Source organism: Coregonus clupeaformis, unplaced genomic scaffold (assembly GCF_020615455.1).
Source record: "Coregonus clupeaformis isolate EN_2021a unplaced genomic scaffold, ASM2061545v1 scaf0209, whole genome shotgun sequence".
Lineage (NCBI taxonomy): Eukaryota > Metazoa > Chordata > Actinopteri > Salmoniformes > Salmonidae > Coregonus > Coregonus clupeaformis.
This window is the reverse complement of record NW_025533664.1, coordinates 488,373-508,729: the sequence shown is the minus strand read 5'-3', so window position 1 is coordinate 508,729 and position 20,357 is coordinate 488,373.

Sequence of the window (20,357 nt, the reverse complement as noted above, 5' to 3'; positions counted from 1 at the left end):
ACAAACCTAGTAGTAATTTCCAACATGAACAGTTTAGTATTGCGCCACTGCAGGATTGCTTTCCAGGCAATTTTCGGAACTCACTTCCAGAGAATTGGGGTCCATTATCTGAAATTACCCTACCTGGCTGGCCATAGCGGGCAAACTGAGCCTTGCAGCGTTTGATCATTGTCTCTGCTGAGAGGTCGGGAGGAGGTCAATCTCCCAGAAGTCTGAGTAATGATCAACTACCAGCAGAAAGTCTTTGCCACTGTGCTGGAAGAGATCTAGACTTACTATCTGCCAGGGGGCGCATTGTTGCTCAATGGCATATTCATTGCAGATTGTGCATTTACTGACATAGTCTTTGATTTCACTCTGCATTCCTGGCCAATACAGTGTGTCACGTGCTTGTCTGTAACAGGCCTCACCTCCTATGTGACTTGAGTGCACGCGCGCCAACATCTCAGGCGCAGAGACCGGGAATAACGACTCTCTGACCCTTGAATATTACTGCGTTTTGAACACTGAGCTCTTCTTTGACTGGCCAATATTCTCTGGTGGCTAAAGCAGTTTCTTCCTTGCAGTCGTGCCAGCCCATCAGAATCACAGACCTCAATGCCTGGAGTTGCTCGTCCCTGTCTGTGTGCTGTCTGATTTGTATAAGGCGCTGGTCCGTAACATTGAGGTAGTCAGCCTGGTTGATGTGTTCAACATCCACTTGCTCTGTTTGTAAGCTGCACACTGCGTGTTGTTCATGCATGGAGCGTGTGTCCGTGCCTGATGCAGTAGCCCTGCTGAGCGTGTCACTCACATACATCTCTGGCCCTGGCTTATACACCACCTTGAGGTTGTAGTTTTGTAGGGCCAGTAGCATGCTCTGCAGTCGTTTCGGGGCATTCAGGAGAGGCTTGCTGAATATAGCAATAAGGGGCTTGTGATCTGTCTCTGCGGTAATATTGTCACGCCCGTACAGGTAGTGGTGGAAGCGTTGACATGCAAACACAATGCTGAGGCACTCCTTCTCTGTGTGGGCATAGTTCTGCTCTGTTGGAGTGAGTGCCCTAGAGGCGAATGCCACAGGCTGGCCCTCTTGCATGAGGCAACAGCCCAGTCCATACTGGCTTGAGTCACTCTGAATCGTGACAGGTTTTGACACATCATAGTATCGCAGTACAGGTGTCTGGGTGACCAGTTGTTTTATTTCCCTCACCGCTGTGTCATGTTTTGGGAGCCAATGCCAGATGGTGTCCTTGTCCATGAGCCTCCTTAGTGGTTCACACACTTCAGAGAGCCGCGGTAGGAACTTGGCCAGGTAGGTGACGAATCCGACGAAGTCCTGCACTGCCTTCACGTCAGATGGGTGGGGCATATCCAAGACAGCCTTCACTTTTTCTGGATCCGCCTTCAATCCGGTGGAGGACAAGATGTGCCCATGAAAGCGAACCTCTGGCACTTTAAACTGAAGCTTTTTTATGCTTAGCCTTAGCTTGACCTGTCTGCATCTGACCATCAGGGCCAGCAGCTTGGCGTCATGGTCACATTCTGCCTCCTCATCACTGTCCCCACAGCCCACTACGAGGATGTCATCTGCTATGGGTTGCACGCCACTGAGTCCTATCAACAGCTCGTGCTGTTTCCGCTGATACACCTCTGGAGCCACGGAGACACCAAACGGGAGCTTCAACCACCTCTTCCTGCCCCAGGGTGTCCAAAAGGTGGTCATGTAGCTGCTGGGCTCGTCAAGCTTGCACTGCAGGAAGGCATCTCTGGCGTCCACGAGCGTGAAGACTCTGGCCTTTGGGAGCTTGTAAAGAACATCCTTCAACGTGGGCATAATGTAATGTGAACGTCTCAGAGCCCGGTTGAGTTGTTTAGGATCAATGCATATCCGTAGCTTGTCTGGTTTCTTGACGATAACCATATTACTTATCCAGTCTGTAGGCTCGGTGATGGATATGATGTGGCCATCTGCTTCGTATTTGTCAAGCTGAGCCTTCGTAGCTGCTTTCATGGCCACTGGTACATTGCGGGGTGCACACTGGACAGGCTGGATTGCTGCGTCCAACTCAAAGTGGACTTCGCCGGGAACTGACTCGACCGGTGCGTTGAAGACATAATGGTACTTGCTTAAGAGTGTCTCCTTGCTCAGGGGCCCAGCCTGGACTTTGTCTATAATGTTAAGATCAGCTGGGATGGTGAAGTTAATAAGCCCAAGGCGCTCGCATGTAGAACCTGACAGTAATGGCTGTTGACTAGCCTCAACTATTTCAAACTCAAGAGTGTGTTTCTGGCCACGTAAAACACACTCTGTCACAAACAGGCCTAAAGAGGTCATGAACTGGCCTGAATACAGTTTCAGCTTGGTGCTACTCTGTGTGAGTTTGTCTCTGGGCGCGAGCCTCCTTTTATCTTTAAGGCTCATAACGTTACATGTGGCCCCTGAATCTAGCTGGCATTGCTGTGGTTTATTATTAAGTAGCAGAGTGACAAACCATTTTTTTCCTTTTGCCCTTACTGCCCCTATGCACTCGCTAGCATATACATCCTCTGTGCTGTTGTTCCCTTCATCTGTGTTTATTTCAATGGAGTGCACTTTACCCTCCTTTCTCTTGCTTTTCATGCAGGCCCTTGCGAAGTGATTGGCTGTACCACAGGATTTGCATCTTTTTCCATAGGCTGGGCAGTGTTCTTTTCCTCGTCCATGAGAAATGCCACAATATCGGCATGCATTGGGGTTGTCTACTGCAGAGTTGGCTGTAGTATTAGCATTAGCTGTGGCAAAAGGGAATGTCTTTACTGGCTGCCTGAATGTAGCATTGACATTGTCCATATGTTGCCTTTCTAGCTCCATGGACCGTATCCGTATATCCGTAAGCTCTGCTGCACGGCATGTCTCCACTGCCAAGACCAGTGTCAGGTCACGTTCTCTGAGCAAACGTCTGCGGGTGCCCTATCAGTTATGCCAAGCACTATCTTATCTCTGATCAGTTCATCTCTTAAAGCACCATAGTCACATGTAGCTGCCTTTTCCCTTTAGCCTCAGTCACATGTAGCTGCCTTTTCCTTAGCCTAGTGACAAAGCTGTCAATGGACTCCCTGTTAAAGCACCATAGTCACATGTAGCTGCCTTTTCCCTTAGCCTAGTGACAAAGCTGTCAATGGACTCCCCGTTAAAGCACCATAGTCACATGTAGCTGCCTTTTCCCTTAGCCTAGTGACAAAGCTGTCAATGGACTCCCGGTTAAAGCACCATGGTCACATGTAGCTGCCTTTTCCCTTAGCCTAGTGACATGTAGCTGCCTTTTCCCTTAGCCTAGTGACATGTAGCTGCCTTTTCCCATAGCCTAGTGACATGTAGCTGCCTTTTCCCTTAGCCTAGTGACATGTAGCTGCCTTTTCCCTTAGCCTAGTGACATGTAGCTGCCTTTTCCCTAGTTGCCTAGTGACAAAGCTGTCAATGGACTCCCCGATCCTCCTGTTTGCAACAACTGAAAACATAACGCTCGTAGATAACGTTCTTTGCGGGCTTAAAGTAAATTTGGAGAGCATTTATTTTTATTTATTTATTATTTCACCTTTATTTAACCAGGTAAGCCAGTTGAGAACAAGTTCTCATTTACAACTGCGACCTGGCCAAGATAAAGCATAGCAGTGCGATAAAAACAACACAGAGTTACATATGGGGTAAAAAACATAAAGTCAAAAATACAACAGAAAATATATATACAGTGTGTGCAAATGTAGCAAGTTATGGAGGTAAGGCAATAAATAGGCTATAGTGCAAAATAATTACAATAGTATTAACACTGGAATGCTAGATGTGCAAGAGATTATGTGCAAATAGAGATACTGGGGTGCAAAAGAGCAAAATAAATAACAATATAGGGATGAGGTAGTTGGGTGGGCTAATTTCAGATGGGCTGTGTACAGGTGCAGTGATCGGTAAGGTGCTCTGACAACTGATGCTTAAAGTTAGTGAGGGAGATAAGAGTCTCCAGCTTCAGAGATTTTTGCAATTCGTTCCAGTCATTGGCAGCAGAGAACTGGAAGGAATGGCGGCCAAAGGAGGTGTTGGCTTTGGGAATGACCAGTGAGATATACCTGCTGGAGCGCAGACTATGGGTGGGTGCTGCTATGGTGACCAATGAGCTAAGATAAGGCAGGGATTTGCCTAGCAGTGATTTATAGATGGCCTGGAGCCAGTGGGTTTGACTGACAGACATGTAGTGAGGACCAGCCAACAAGAGCGTACAGGTCGCAGTGGTGGGTAGTGTATGGGGCTTTGGAGACAAAACGGATGGCACTGTGATAGACTACATCCAATTTGCTGAGTAGAGTGTTGGAGGCTATTTTGTAAATGACATCGCCAAAGTCAAGGATCGGTAGGATAGTCAGTTTTACGAGGGCATGTTTGAAAGCATGAGTGAAGGAGGCTTTGTTGCGAAATAGGAAGCCGATTCTAGATTAAACTTTGGATTGGAGATTCTTTATGTGAGTCTGGAAGGAGAGTTTACAGTCTAACCACAATATGGTTCCATTCCTGTAGTTATCAGGACACATGAGGTGTGGAACTATTATCTCCTTTCTAAGTGTGAACTTGTCCACTTCCCTTCATGGATTTAAAGGAAATGACTGGTATATGTAAACTCCCTCTACCCCATGCCAACACCAATCCAATGCTGTACAATTAATTCCATAGCTTAACAACATACATCACTCACACACACACTCACACAGACACACCTATTCACTTGGGCCTTCTCCCTCATGCCCTGCTGACATCCATGCAGGCCCACATTGACCTTGTGACCTCTGGAGCTCCATGCATCTTGTTCTACACTCCCTGCCTAGTAAAACCCTTTCTCCCATGGGCCTGAGAGTACAGCTCATTTGAGACCATTTTGGAAAAGATTTTCTGTCATTTTTAAATGCCCATAAAAAAATTTCACATTATACTGCTGTTTTGAATGTATAGCAAAACCAGGTAGTTTTGAGGTTGAATAGCTACTTGAGTTGCTTGGTTCTACTGAAATTACCAACAGGCATTGGTCCAGGGTGATCAGGCCTATAATTTGAGACCATTTGGGTAAAGATTAGAGCTTTCTTTCCTTTTTAAATCACTCCAGGCAATATGTAATACAAATCTGATTTGGTTGCAATGCTGGGAAGAACTACACCACAGTAGATCCACGTTGCCTTTCAACTTTTTTCAAATAGGAAAACCAGGTTTTTATCCGTTTGTTTTTTTATAAAGCTAGAAAAAAAATATATAAAAAAAAAAAAAAAATATGAAGAAAATATGCATCACTAACTGTAAGTCGCTCTGGATAAGAGTGTCTGCTAAATGACTACCAAAAAAATAAAAATTATTTTTTTCATAAATATGAAAATGAAAAAAGCGACTACCAGGTGAACGCATAACTTACCACGTGCCCGTAGCCAAACACGTCTTTAAATGACCAGTGGGGTTCGAATCCGGGTGGGGGGGTGTGATAACTGCCTGAATGGAGGTGAAGCTTCACTTAATCTACTTTGAAACAGAGAAAAAAACGTAATGTTGGAGAAGCTGACTTAATCTACTTTGAAGCAGAAAAAAAATATGAAAAATTATTTTTTTTAAATATGAAAATGAAAAAAAGAAGACATGGGGGCGTAGCGGGGACACTTTCGCTAAGCGGACCGGCACATTGAACGCGGGTCGGCGACTCCCCGCTTGCCAGGAGCCCTCCAAACGTGGATCGGATCCTGCCGAGTAAGAAATGATACTCGGGAGGAGACAGAGAGAGGGAGAGGGGACTCTCTCCATTCCCACTGACCTCACTGTTGGGTACATGCTGTCTGGACTATTTTCAGAGAATAGACTGCTTAATGTAACCGACGGGATATGAACCAGGTCTACCAGCGGGAGAAAGCAACAGCTTGACCGTTACACCAAGAGGACATTCCCCTATTGGGCTGAGGCATAGCCTATTTTTCACATCTGATTTAATTTCATACAACTTAATATTGCTACACTAAAAATCTTTGTCTGGACAATAGCCCATTACTCAGCTTTTATTAGAAAATGAATGGCATGCCACTGTGATCATTTTCTGTGACGACAGAGTAAATTATTATGCAGCCTCAGAGGGGTGCCCAAACTTTTCAGACGACTGGATGTACTTCATAGAAACTGTTACCCTTTATATATTCTAACCACTCTATTTAATGTATTCCATATTAAGGCCCTAACCTAGGAACACAAACCTTTGTTCCTATTAACACTGTGGACAGTTCTCTCTCTCTTTCTCTCTCTCTCTCTCTCTCTCTCTCTCTTACTCCACTGTTTTCACTCTTTCTCTCTCTTCACAGCTCTCTCTCTCTTTCGCTCTGACTCACTCCACTGTTTTCACTCTCTCTCTTCTCACAATTCACTTTCTCTCTCGTTCTGTCTCACTCCACTGTTTTCACTCTCTCTTTCTCTATCCTCACAAGTCTCTCTCTGCCTCACTCGACTGTTTTCACTATTTCTCTCTCCTCACAACTCTCTCTCTCTCTCACCTCCACTGTTTCACTCTCTCTCTCCTCACAACTCTCTCTCTCGCTGTCTCACTCCACTGTTTTCACTCTTTCTCTCTCCTGACAACTCCCTCTCTCTCTTTCTTTCTCTCTCTCTCTCTCTCTCTCTCTTTCGCTCTCTCTCACTCCACTGTTTTCACTCTCTCTCTCTCCTCACAATCTCTCTCTCTCTCTCACTCTGTCGCATTCCATTGTTTTCACTCTCTCTCTCCTCACAATTCTCTCTCTCTCTCACTCTGTCTCACTCCACTGTTTTCACTCTTTCTTTCTCGCTCTGCCTCACTCCACTGTTTTCACTCTTCATTTATAGGTTATATTCTTCAAGATATAACCCGTCGGTTACAAAAAAAAAAAAAAAAAAAAGAATCAATGGATGTTGCATCTGCTGATTGCCCCTTTAAAATGAATCACTAATCACATTAAATAAATCACAATCTCCCGAAATGACTTTGTCAAAGCAACAGAATAACTAGGGCTTTTCAATGATCCTGAAAACTTGGGGGAATTCTGGGGTTAAGTGGGTTAAAATAGTCCTAGAAGTCACAGAGGGTGCACAGAGGGACATGCCAAAATGCAGAATTTTAGCACTTTTGCAAGTCTTTATTCATATAAAAAAATCTGATTTATTGAATTTTACATGTTGTCTATATTAAAGGGTACTTCATTTAATATAACAGGCTTTTAAAAATGCAATATTGTTGCACAATTTGTATGTAGCCCTTTAAAGTATACAGGTTGAAAATGGCACTGATAAACGCCTAAATTGGTACGCAGTGGCTGCACAGTAACATGCTATACATGACTTCAGACCACAGGCTCTACGCTTCAGAGGACTAAATGTATTTTGAAAGATGAGACGTTGAGGACTATAATAAATACTGCTTTGATGTCATACAAGCAAGCAAAACACCCATGAGTCCAAATGTGCACTTCAAATTTTCTTATTATAAAACTCATGTCAAATACAGTGTCAACATTTATGATCACTATATTTGATGTATAGTTACAAGATGACATGACGTCATACCCTGGGTTATTCTGAACAGAATGAGCCTGTTTGTCTACTGTGAATAAACTTAGCCGTGGCATACGCACCTGAATGCACTCATGATTCCTATGCGCATCAAAATTACAATCTGTTTCCAGGAATGTTATTGTGAAAGCCTAACTCTGTAATATACTTTTTTATAACTTAGCTAATCATGTTGGCAATAGAACCAGATGATGCCATCTTCCTAAAAAATGTCTCAGGTGTTGTCAGGCCATTGTTCTGATGTTTGAAGCTCCTCAAGTTGAGGGATTTCACACCTCTGTGTGGGGGGTTTCACAAGCCGTTAGGTTTAGATAGGAATTATAATTATGTCCAGTAGTTTGAATTGTGGCAGGGATGAGGCTCAGTTTGTAGAGCATGGTATTTGCAATGCCAGGGTTTAGGGTTTGATTCCCACTGGGGGCAGGTATGAAAAAAATTATTACACAAAAATATATTAAGTCACTCTGGATAAGAGTGTCTGCTAAATGACTAAAAATAAACTACAGGGGTGCCCAAGGGCGCTGTTACTTTCATTCGAAAAATGTTGCAATGCTGTGTTGATCTGCTTTTGGAGGTGTTTTTCCCAGCATTGCAACCTCCCTCCTCCCTGACCCAACAGCATAATGCAAGGAGAATGGCATGTTATATAGAAATATTGATTTGGAGAATGGCGTGTTATATATGAACATTCATTTGGAAGACAATTGCCCACCCAAGGTGTTGTCGCCTAGGCCATTGCTCTGATGTTTGAGGCTCATCTAGCTAAGGGATTTCACATGTCTGTGTGTGGTTTACACAATATGTAAGTTTTATGTCCAGAAGTCTGAAATTAATATATTTCCAGATTATGGTTGGGGGGCATATAAAGAGCAACATATGTGAAGATCAGCAGGCTCTGAATGGAGGTGAAGCTTCACTTAATCTACTTTGAAGCAGAGAAAAACCGAAATGTTGGAGAAGCTGACTTAATCTACTTTGAAGCAGAAAAAAATTATGAAAAATTATTTTTTCAAAAATATGAAAATGAAAAAAAGAAGACATGGGGGCGTGCGGGACGACTTTTCGCTAAGCAGACCGGCACATTGAATGCGGGTCGGCGACTCCCCCGCTTGCCAGGAGCCCTCCGAAACGTGGACGGATCCTGCCGAGTAAGAAATGATACTCGGGAGGAGACAGAGAGAGGAGAGGGGACTCTCTCCAATCCCACTGACCTCACTGTTGGGTACATGCTGTCTGGACTATTTTCAGAGAATAGACTGCTTAATGTAACCGACGGGATATGAACCAGGTCTACCGCGGGAGAAAGCAACAGCTTGACCGTTACACCAAGAGGACATTCCCTATTGGGCTGAGGCATAGCCTATTTTTCACATCTGATTTAATTTCATACAAGTTAATATTGCTACACTAAAAATCTTTGTCTGGACAATAGCCCATTACTCAGCTTTTATTAGAAAATGAATGGCATGCCACTGTGATCATTTTCTGTGACGACAGAGTAAATTATTATGCAGCCTCAGAGGGTGCCCAAACTTTTTCAGACGACTGGATGTACTTCATAGAAACTGTTACCCTTTATATATTCTAACCACTCTATTTAATGTATTCCATATTAAGGGCCCCTAACCTAGGAACACAAACCTTTGTTCCTATTAACATTGTGGACAGTTCTCTCTCTCTTTCTCTCTCTCTCTCTCTCTCTCTCTCTCTCTCTCTCTCTCTCTCTCTTTCTCTCTCTCTCTCTCTTACTCCACTGTTTTCACTCTTTCTCTCTCTTCACAGCTCTCTCTCTCTTTCGCTCTGACTCACTCCACTGTTTTCACTCTCTCTCTTCTCACAATTCACTTTCTCTCTCGTTCTGTCTCACTCCACTGTTTTCACTCTCTCTTTCTCTATCCTCACAACTCTCTCTCTGCCTCACTCGACTGTTTTCACTATTTCTCTCTCCTCACAACTCTCTCTCTCTCTCTCACTCCACTGTTTCACTCTCTCTCTCCTCACAACTCTCTCTCTCGCTGTCTCACTCCACTGTTTTCACTCTTTCTCTCTCCTGACAACTCCCTCTCTCTCTTTCTTTCTCTCTCTCTCTCTCTCTCTCTCTCTCTTTCTCTCTCTCTCACTCCACTGTTTTCACTCTCTCTCTCTCCTCACAATTCTCTCTCTCTCTCACTCTGTCGCACTCCATTGTTTTCACTCTCTCTCCTCACAATTCTCTCTCTCTCTCACTCTGTCTCACTCCACTGTTTTCACTCTTTCTTTCTCGCTCTGCCTCACTCCACTGTTTTCACTCTTCATTTATAGGTTATATTCTTCAAGAATCAATGGATGTTGCATCTGCTGATTGCCCCTTTAAAATGAATCACTAATCACATTAAATAAATCACAATCTCCCGAAATGACTTTGTCAAAGCAACAGAATAACTAGGGCTTTACAATTTTCCTGAAAACTTGGGGGAATTCTGGGGTTAAGTGGGTTAAAATAGTCCTAGAAGTCACAGAGGGTGCACAGAGGGACATGCCAAAATGCAGAATTTTGCACTTTTGCAAGTCTTTATTCATATAAAAAAATCTGATTTATTGAATTTTACATGTGGTCTATATTAAAGGGCACTTCATTTAATATAACAGGCTTTTAAAAATGCAATATTGTTGCACAATTTGTATGTAGCCCTTTAAAGTATACAGGTTGAAAATGGCACTGATAAACGCCTAAATTGGTACGCAGTGGCTGTACAGTAACATGCTATACATGACTTCAGACCACAGGCTCTACGCTTCAGAGGACTAAATGTATTTTGAAAGATGAGACGTTGAGGACTATAATAAATACTGCTTTGATGTCATACAAGCAAGCAAAACACCCATGAGTCCAAATGTGCACTTCAAATTTTCTTATTATAAAACTCATGTCAAATACAGTGTCAACATTTATGATCACTATATTTGATGTATAGTTACAAGATGACATGACGTCATACCCTGGGTTATTCTGAACAGAATGAGCCTGTTTGTCTACTGTGAATAAACTTAGCCGTGGCATACGCACCTGAATGCACTCATGATTCCTATGCGCATCAAAATTACAATCTGTTTCCAGGAATGTTATTGTGAAAGCCTAACTCTGTAATATACTTTTTTATAACTTAGCTAATCATGTTGGCAATAGAACCAGATGATGCCATCTTCCTAAAAAATGTCTCAGGTGTTGTCAGGCCATTGTTCTGATGTTTGAAGCTCCTCAAGTTGAGGAATTTCACACCTCTGTGTGGGGGTTTCACAAGCCGTTAGGTTTAGATAGGAATTATAATTATGTCCAGTAGTCTGAATTGTGGCAGGGATGAGGAGGCTCAGTTTGTAGATCATGGTATTTGCAATGCCAGGGTTTAGGGTTTGATTCCCACTGGGGGGCAGGTATGAAAAAAATAATTACACAAAAAATATATTAAGTCACTCTGGATAAGAGTGTCTGATAAATGACTAAAAATAAACTACAGGGGTGCCCAAGGGCGCTGTTACTTTCATTCGAAAAATGTTGCAATACTGTGTTGATCTGCTGTGGAGGTGTTTTTCCCAGCATTGCAACCTCCCTCCTCCCTGACCCAACAGCATAATGCAAGGAGAATGGCATGTTATATAGAAATATTGATTTGGAGAATGGCGTGTTATATATGAACATTCATTTGGAAGACAATTGCCCACCCAAGGTGTTGTCGCCTAGGCCATTGCTCTGATGTTTGAGGCTCATCTAGCTAAGGCATTTCACATGTCTGTGTGTGGTTTACACAATATGTAAGTTTTATGTCCAGAAGTCTGAAATTAATATATTTCCAGATTATGGTTGGGGGGCATATAAAGAGCAACATATGTGAAGATCAGCAGGCTCTGAATGGAGGTGAAGCTTCACTTAATCTACTTTGAAGCAGAAAAAAAATATGAAAAATTATTTTTTCAAAAATATGAAAATGAAAAAAAGAAGACATGGGGGCGTGCGGGACGCTTTCGCTAAGCGGACCGGGCACATTGAACGCGGGTCGGCGACTCCCCGCTTGCCAGGAGCCCTCCGAAACGTGGAACGGATCCTGCCGAGTAAGAAATGGTACTCGGGAGGAGACAGAGAGAGGGAGAGGGGACTCTCTCCAATCCCACTGACCTCACTGTTGGGTACATGCTGTCTGGACATTAAAACAGACCCAGTTGCTAGGTCAACCAAGCATAGACAGATAAGATAGAGAGACAATTCATACCCAGGGGAGTTACTGACTCTGGCCCAAATGACACCCTGTTCCCTACGTAGTGCACTAGGCTACTTCTGATCAGATCTAAAGTAGTGCACTACATAGGGAATAGGGTGGAGATCTTCTCACAATTCACTTTCTCTCTCGTTCTGTCTCACTCCACTGTTTTCACTCTCTCTTTCTCTATCCTCACAACTCTCTCTCTGCCTCACTCGACAATCTGATTTATTGAATTTTACATGTGGTCTATATTAAAGGGCACTTCATTTAATATAACAGGCTTTTAAAAATGCAATATTGTTGCACAATTTGTATGTAGCCCTTTAAAGTATACAGGTTGAAAATGGCACTGATAAACGCCTAAATTGGTACGCAGTGGCTGTACAGTAACATGCTATACATGACTTCAGACCACAGGCTCTACGCTTCAGAGGACTAAATGTATTTTGAAAGATGAGACGTTGAGGACTATAATAAATACTGCTTTGATGTCATACAAGCAAGCAAAACACCCATGAGTCCAAATGTGCACTTCAAATTTTCTTATTATAAAACTCATGTCAAATACAGTGTCAACATTTATGATCACTATATTTGATGTATAGTTACAAGATGACATGACGTCATACCCTGGGTTATTCTGAACAGAATGAGCCTGTTTGTCTACTGTGAATAAACTTAGCCGTAGCATACGCACCTGAATGCACTCATGATTCCTATGCGCATCAAAATTACAATCTGTTTCCAGGAATGTTATTGTGAAAGCCTAACTCTGTAATATACTTTTTTATAACTTAGCTAATCATGTTGGCAATAGAACCAGATGATGCCATCTTCCTAAAAAATGTCTCAGGTGTTGTCAGGCCATTGTTCTGATGTTTGAAGCTCCTCAAGTTGAGGAATTTCACACCTCTGTGTGGGGGTTTCACAAGCCGTTAGGTTTAGATAGGAATTATAATTATGTCCAGTAGTCTGAATTGTGGCAGGGATGAGGAGGCTCAGTTTGTAGATCATGGTATTTGCAATGCCAGGGTTTAGGGTTTGATTCCCACTGGGGGCAGGTATGAAAAAATAATTACACAAAAATATATTAAGTCACTCTGGATAAGAGTGTCTGATAAATGACTAAAAATAAACTACAGGGGTGCCCAAGGGCGCTGTTACTTTCATTCGAAAAATGTTGCAATACTGTGTTGATCTGCTGTGGAGGTGTTTTTCCCAGCATTGCAACCTCCCTCCTCCCTGACCCAACAGCATAATGCAAGGAGAATGGCATGTTATATAGAAATATTGATTTGGAGAATGGCGTGTTATATATGAACATTCATTTGGAAGACAATTGCCCACCCAAGGTGTTGTCGCCTAGGCCATTGCTCTGATGTTTGAGGCTCATCTAGCTAAGGCATTTCACATGTCTGTGTGTGGTTTACACAATATGTAAGTTTTATGTCCAGAAGTCTGAAATTAATATATTTCCAGATTATGGTTGGGGGGCATATAAAGAGCAACATATGTGAAGATCAGCAGGCTCTGAATGGAGGTGAAGCTTCACTTAATCTACTTTGAAGCAGAGAAAAAAATATGAAAAATTATTTTTTCAAAAATATGAAAATGAAAAAAAAGAAGACATGGGGGCGTCGGGCGCACTCGCTAAGCGGACCGGCACATTGAACGCGGGTCGGCGACTCCCCGCTTGCCAGGGAGCCCTCCAAACGTGGACGGATCCTGCCGAGTAAGAAATGGTACTCGGGAGGAGACAGAGAGAGGGAGAGGGACTCTCTCCAATCCCACTGACCTCACTGTTGGGTACATGCTGTCTGGACATTAAAACAGACCCAGTTGCTAGGTCAACCAAGCATAGACAGATAAGATAGAGAGACAATTCATACCCAGGGGAGTTACTGACTCTGGCCCAAATGACACCCTGTTCCCTACGTAGTGCACTAGGCTACTTCTGATCAGATCTAAAGTAGTGCACTACATAGGGAATAGGGTGGAGATCTTCTCACAATTCACTTTCTCTCTCTCGTTCTGTCTCACTCCACTGTTTTCACTCTCTCTTTCTCTATCCTCACAACTCTCTCTCTGCCTCACTCGACAATCTGATTTATTGAATTTTACATGTGGTCTATATTAAAGGGCACTTCATTTAATATAACAGGCTTTTAAAAATGCAATATTGTTGCACAATTTGTATGTAGCCCTTTAAAGTATACAGGTTGAAAATGGCACTGATAAACGCCTAAATTGGTACGCAGTGGCTGTACAGTAACATGCTATACATGACTTCAGACCACAGGCTCTACGCTTCAGAGGACTAAATGTATTTTGAAAGATGAGACGTTGAGGACTATAATAAATACTGCTTTGATGTCATACAAGCAAGCAAAACACCCATGAGTCCAAATGTGCACTTCAAATTTTCTTATTATAAAACTCATGTCAAATACAGTGTCAACATTTATGATCACTATATTTGATGTATAGTTACAAGATGACATGACGTCATACCCTGGGTTATTCTGAACAGAATGAGCCTGTTTGTCTACTGTGAATAAACTTAGCCGTGGCATACGCACCTGAATGCACTCATGATTCCTATGCGCATCAAAATTACAATCTGTTTCCAGGAATGTTATTGTGAAAGCCTAACTCTGTAATATACTTTTTTTATAACTTAGCTAATCATGTTGGCAATAGAACCAGATGATGCCATCTTCCTAAAAAAATGTCTCAGGTGTTGTCAGGCCATTGTTCTGATGTTTGAAGCTCCTCAAGTTGAGGAATTTCACACCTCTGTGTGGGGGTTTCACAAGCCGTTAGGTTTAGATAGGAATTATAATTATGTCCAGTAGTCTGAATTGTGGCAGGGATGAGGAGGCTCAGTTTGTAGATCATGGTATTTGCAATGCCAGGGTTTAGGGTTTGATTCCCACTGGGGGGCAGGTATGAAAAAAATAATTACACAAAAATATATTAAGTCACTCTGGATAAGAGTGTCTGATAAATGACTAAAAATAAACTACAGGGGTGCCCAAGGGCGCTGTTACTTTCATTCGAAAAATGTTGCAATACTGTGTTGATCTGCTGTGGAGGTGTTTTTCCCAGCATTGCAACCTCCCTCCTCCCTGACCCAACAGCATAATGCAAGGAGAATGGCATGTTATATAGAAATATTGATTTGGAGAATGGCGTGTTATATATGAACATTCATTTGGAAGACAATTGCCCACCCAAGGTGTTGTCGCCTAGGCCATTGCTCTGATGTTTGAGGCTCATCTAGCTAAGGCATTTCACATGTCTGTGTGTGGTTTACACAATATGTAAGTTTTATGTCCAGAAGTCTGAAATTAATATATTTCCAGATTATGGTTGGGGGCATATAAAGAGCAACATATGTGAAGATCAGCAGGCTCTGAATGGAGGTGAAGCTTCACTTAATCTACTTTGAAGCAGAAAAAAATATGAAAAATTATTTTTTTCAAAAATATGAAAATGAAAAAAAGAAGACATGGGGGCGTGCGGGACGCACTCCCGCTAAGCGGACCGGCACATTGAACGCGGGTCGGCGACTCCCCGCTTGCCAGGAGCCCTCCGAAAACGTGGACGGATCCTGCCGAGTAAGAAATGGTACTCGGGAGGAGACAGAGAGAGGAGAGGGGACTCTCTCCAATCCCACTGACCTCACTGTTGGGTACATGCTGTCTGGACATTAAAACAGACCCAGTTGCTAGGTCAACCAAGCATAGACAGATAAGATAGAGAGACAATTCATACCCAGGGGAGTTACTGACTCTGGCCCAAATGACACCCTGTTCCCTACGTAGTGCACTAGGCTACTTCTGATCAGATCTAAAGTAGTGCACTACATAGGGAATAGGGTGGAGATCTTCTCACAATTCACTTTCTCTCTCGTTCTGTCTCACTCCACTGTTTTCACTCTCTCTTTCTCTATCCTCACAACTCTCTCTCTGCCTCACTCGACAATCTGATTTATTGAATTTTACATGTGGTCTATATTAAAGGGCACTTCATTTAATATAACAGGCTTTTAAAAATGCAATATTGTTGCACAATTTGTATGTAGCCCTTTAAAGTATACAGGTTGAAAATGGCACTGATAAACGCCTAAATTGGTACGCAGTGGCTGTACAGTAACATGCTATACATGACTTCAGACCACAGGCTCTACGCTTCAGAGGACTAAATGTATTTTGAAAGATGAGACGTTGAGGACTATAATAAATACTGCTTTGATGTCATACAAGCAAGCAAAACACCCATGAGTCCAAATGTGCACTTCAAATTTTCTTATTATAAAACTCATGTCAAATACAGTGTCAACATTTATGATCACTATATTTGATGTATAGTTACAAGATGACATGACGTCATACCCTGGGTTATTCTGAACAGAATGAGCCTGTTTGTCTACTGTGAATAAACTTAGCCGTGGCATACGCACCTGAATGCACTCATGATTCCTATGCGCATCAAAATTACAATCTGTTTCCAGGAATGTTATTGTGAAAGCCTAACTCTGTAATATACTTTTTTATAACTTAGCTAATCATGTTGGCAATAGAACCAGATGATGCCATCTTCCTAAAAAATGTCTCAGGTGTTGTCAGGCCATTGTTCTGATGTTTGAAGCTCCTCAAGTTGAGGAATTTCACACCTCTGTGTGGGGGTTTCACAAGCCGTTAGGTTTAGATAGGAATTATAATTATGTCCAGTAGTCTGAATTGTGGCAGGGATGAGGAGGCTCAGTTTGTAGATCATGGTATTTGCAATGCCAGGGTTTAGGGTTTGATTCCCACTGGGGGCAGGTATGAAAAAAATAATTACACAAAAATATATTAAGTCACTCTGGATAAGAGTGTCTGATAAATGACTAAAAATAAACTACAGGGGTGCCCAAGGGCGCTGTTACTTTCATTCGAAAAATGTTGCAATACTGTGTTGATCTGCTGTGGAGGTGTTTTTCCCAGCATTGCAACCTCCCTCCTCCCTGACCCAACAGCATAATGCAAGGAGAATGGCATGTTATATAGAAATATTGATTTGGAGAATGGCGTGTTATATATGAACATTCATTTGGAAGACAATTGCCCACCCAAGGTGTTGTCGCCTAGGCCATTGCTCTGATGTTTGAGGCTCATCTAGCTAAGGGATTTCACATGTCTGTGTGTGGTTTACACAATATGTAAGTTTTATGTCCAGAAGTCTGAAATTAATATATTTCCAGATTATGGTTGGGGGGCATATAAAGAGCAACATATGTGAAGATCAGCAGGCTCTGAATGGAGGTGAAGCTTCACTTAATCTACTTTGAAGCAGAAAAAAAAATATGAAAAAGTATTTTTTCTAAAATATGAAAATGAAAAAAAAGAAGACATGGGGGCGTACGGGGCGCACTTTCGCTAAGCGGACCGGCACATTGACGCGGTCGGCGACTCCCCGCTTGCCAGGAGCCCTCCGAAACGTGGACGGATCCTGCCGAGTAAGAAATGATACTCGGGAGGAGACAGAGAGAAGGGAGAGGGGACTCTCTCCAATCCCACTGACCTCACTGTTGGGTACATGCTGTCTGGACATTAAAACAGACCCAGTTGCTAGGTCAACCAAGCATAGACAGATAAGATAGAGAGACAATTCATACCCAGGGGAGTTACTGACTCTGGCCCAAATGACACCCTGTTCCCTACGTAGTGCACTAGGCTACTTCTGATCAGATCTAAAGTAGTGCACTACATAGGGAATAGGGTGGAGATCTTCTCACAATTCACTTTCTCTCTCGTTCTGTCTCACTCCACTGTTTTCACTCTCTCTTTCTCTATCCTCACAACTCTCTCTCTGCCTCACTCGACAATCTGATTTATTGAATTTTACATGTGGTCTATATTAAAGGGCACTTCATTTAATATAACAGGCTTTTAAAAATGCAATATTGTTGCACAATTTGTATGTAGCCCTTTAAAGTATACAGGTTGAAAATGGCACTGATAAACGCCTAAATTGGTACGCAGTGGCTGTACAGTAACATGCTATACATGACTTCAGACCACAGGCTCTACGCTTCAGAGGACTAAATGTATTTTGAAAGATGAGACGTTGAGGACTATAATAAATACTGCTTTGATGTCATACAAGCAAGCAAAACACCCATGAGTCCAAATGTGCACTTCAAATTTTCTTATTATAAAACTCATGTCAAATACAGTGTCAACATTTATGATCACTATATTTGCTGTATAGTTACAAGATGACATGACGTCATACCCTGGGTTATTCTGAACAGAATGAGCCTGTTTGTCTACTGTGAATAAACTTAGCCGTGGCATACGCACCTGAATGCACTCATGATTCCTATGCGCATCAAAATTACAATCTGTTTCCAGGAATGTTATTGTGAAAGCCTAACTCTGTAATATACTTTTTTATAACTTAGCTAATCATGTTGGCAATAGAACCAGATGATGCCATCTTCCTAAAAAATGTCTCAGGTGTTGTCAGGCCATTGTTCTGATGTTTGAAGCTCCTCAAGTTGAGGAATTTCACACCTCTGTGTGGGGGGTTTCACAAGCCGTTAGGTTTAGATAGGAATTATAATTATGTCCAGTAGTCTGAATTGTGGCAGGGATGAGGAGGCTCAGTTTGTAGATCATGGTATTTGCAATGCCAGGGTTTAGGGTTTGATTCCCACTGGGGGGCAGGTATGAAAAAAATAATTACACAAAAATATATTAAGTCACTCTGGATAAGAGTGTCTGATAAATGACTAAAAATAAACTACAGGGGTGCCCAAGGGCGCTGTTACTTTCATTCGAAAAATGTTGCAATACTGTGTTGATCTGCTGTGGAGGTGTTTTTCCCAGCATTGCAACCTCCCTCCTCCCTGACCCAACAGCATAATGCAAGGAGAATGGCATGTTATATAGAAATATTGATTTGGAGAATGGCGTGTTATATATGAACATTCATTTGGAAGACAATTGCCCACCCAAGGTGTTGTCGCCTAGGCCATTGCTCTGATGTTTGAGGCTCATCTAGCTAAGGGATTTCACATGTCTGTGTGTGGTTTACACAATATGTAAGTTTTATGTCCAGAAGTCTGAAATTAATATATTTCCAGATTATGGTTGGGGGCATATAAAGAGCAACATATGTGAAGATCAGCAGGCTCTGAATGGAGGTGAAGCTTCACTTAATCTACTTTGAAGCAGAAAAAAAATATGAAAAATTATTTTTTCAAAAATATGAAAATGAAAAAAAGAAGACATGGGGGCGTGCGGGACGCCTCGCTAAGCGGACCGGCACATTGAACGCGGGTCGGCGACTCCCCCGCTTGCCAGGAGCCCTCCGAAACGTGGACGGATCCTGCCGAGTAAGAAATGGTACTCGGGAGGAGACAGAGAGAGGGAGAGGGGACTCTCTCCAATCCCACTGACCTCACTGTTGGGTACATGCTGTCTGGACATTAAAACAGACCCAGTTGCTAGGTCAACCAAGCATAGACAGATAAGATAGAGAGACAATTCATACCCAGGGGAGTTACTGACTCTGGCCCAAATGACACCCTGTTCCCTACGTAGTGCACTAGGCTACTTCTGATCAGATCTAAAGTAGTCTTCTAGATTTTACATGTTTTCTCCCTGTCGTTAGAAAATGACAATATGGTAATGACTTTAGTGGTTTCCTCCCCCTTTGTTTTTATTGGTTGTGTGTTATGTGTGTTGTTGTGTTAGGTTTTCCCCCTGTGTTCCTAATGGAAAATCCATTAACAATGAATCACAAACAAATTATATTCCAGTTGTGTTTAGACAACTTCATGGCTGACATCCCCCAGTTCTGTTAAGACCCATTGAACTGGGTCACATTCTAAATGGTCACTTGTATTGATAGTCCATACTGGGCCTAACTGGGGTTAACCATACTGGAGGGTTTCTTTCTGCACACATATTCCCTCATCTCCAGAACTTTACCTGATGTCCTCTCTCGTCTCTGTCTCTGTCTCTGTCTCTGTCTCTGTCTCTGTCTCTGTCTCTGTCTCTGTCTCTGTCTCTGTCTCTGTCTCTGTCTCTGTCTCTGTCTCTGTCTCTGTCTCTGTCTCTGTCTCTGTCTCTGTCTCTGTCTCTCTCTCTCTCTCTCTCTCTCTCTCTCTCTCTCTCTCTCTCTCTCTCTCTCTCTCTCTCTCTCTCTCTCTCTCTCTCTCTCTCTCTCTCTCTCTCTCTCTCTCTCTCTCTCTCTCTCTCTCTCTCTCTCTCTCTCTCTCTCTCTCTCTCTCTCTCTCTCTCTCTCTCTCTCTCTCTCTCTCTCTCTCTCTCTCTCTCTCTCCCATCAAACCGTATAGAAAGCAGCCAACCTCAATATGGTTCCATTCCTGTAGTTATCAGGACACATGAGGTGTGGAACTATTATCTCCTTTCTAAGTGTGAACTTGTCCACTTCCCTTAATGGATTTAAAAGGCAATGACTGGTATATGTAAACTCCCTCTACCCCATGCCAACACCAATCCAATGCTGTACAATTAATTCCATAGCTTAAC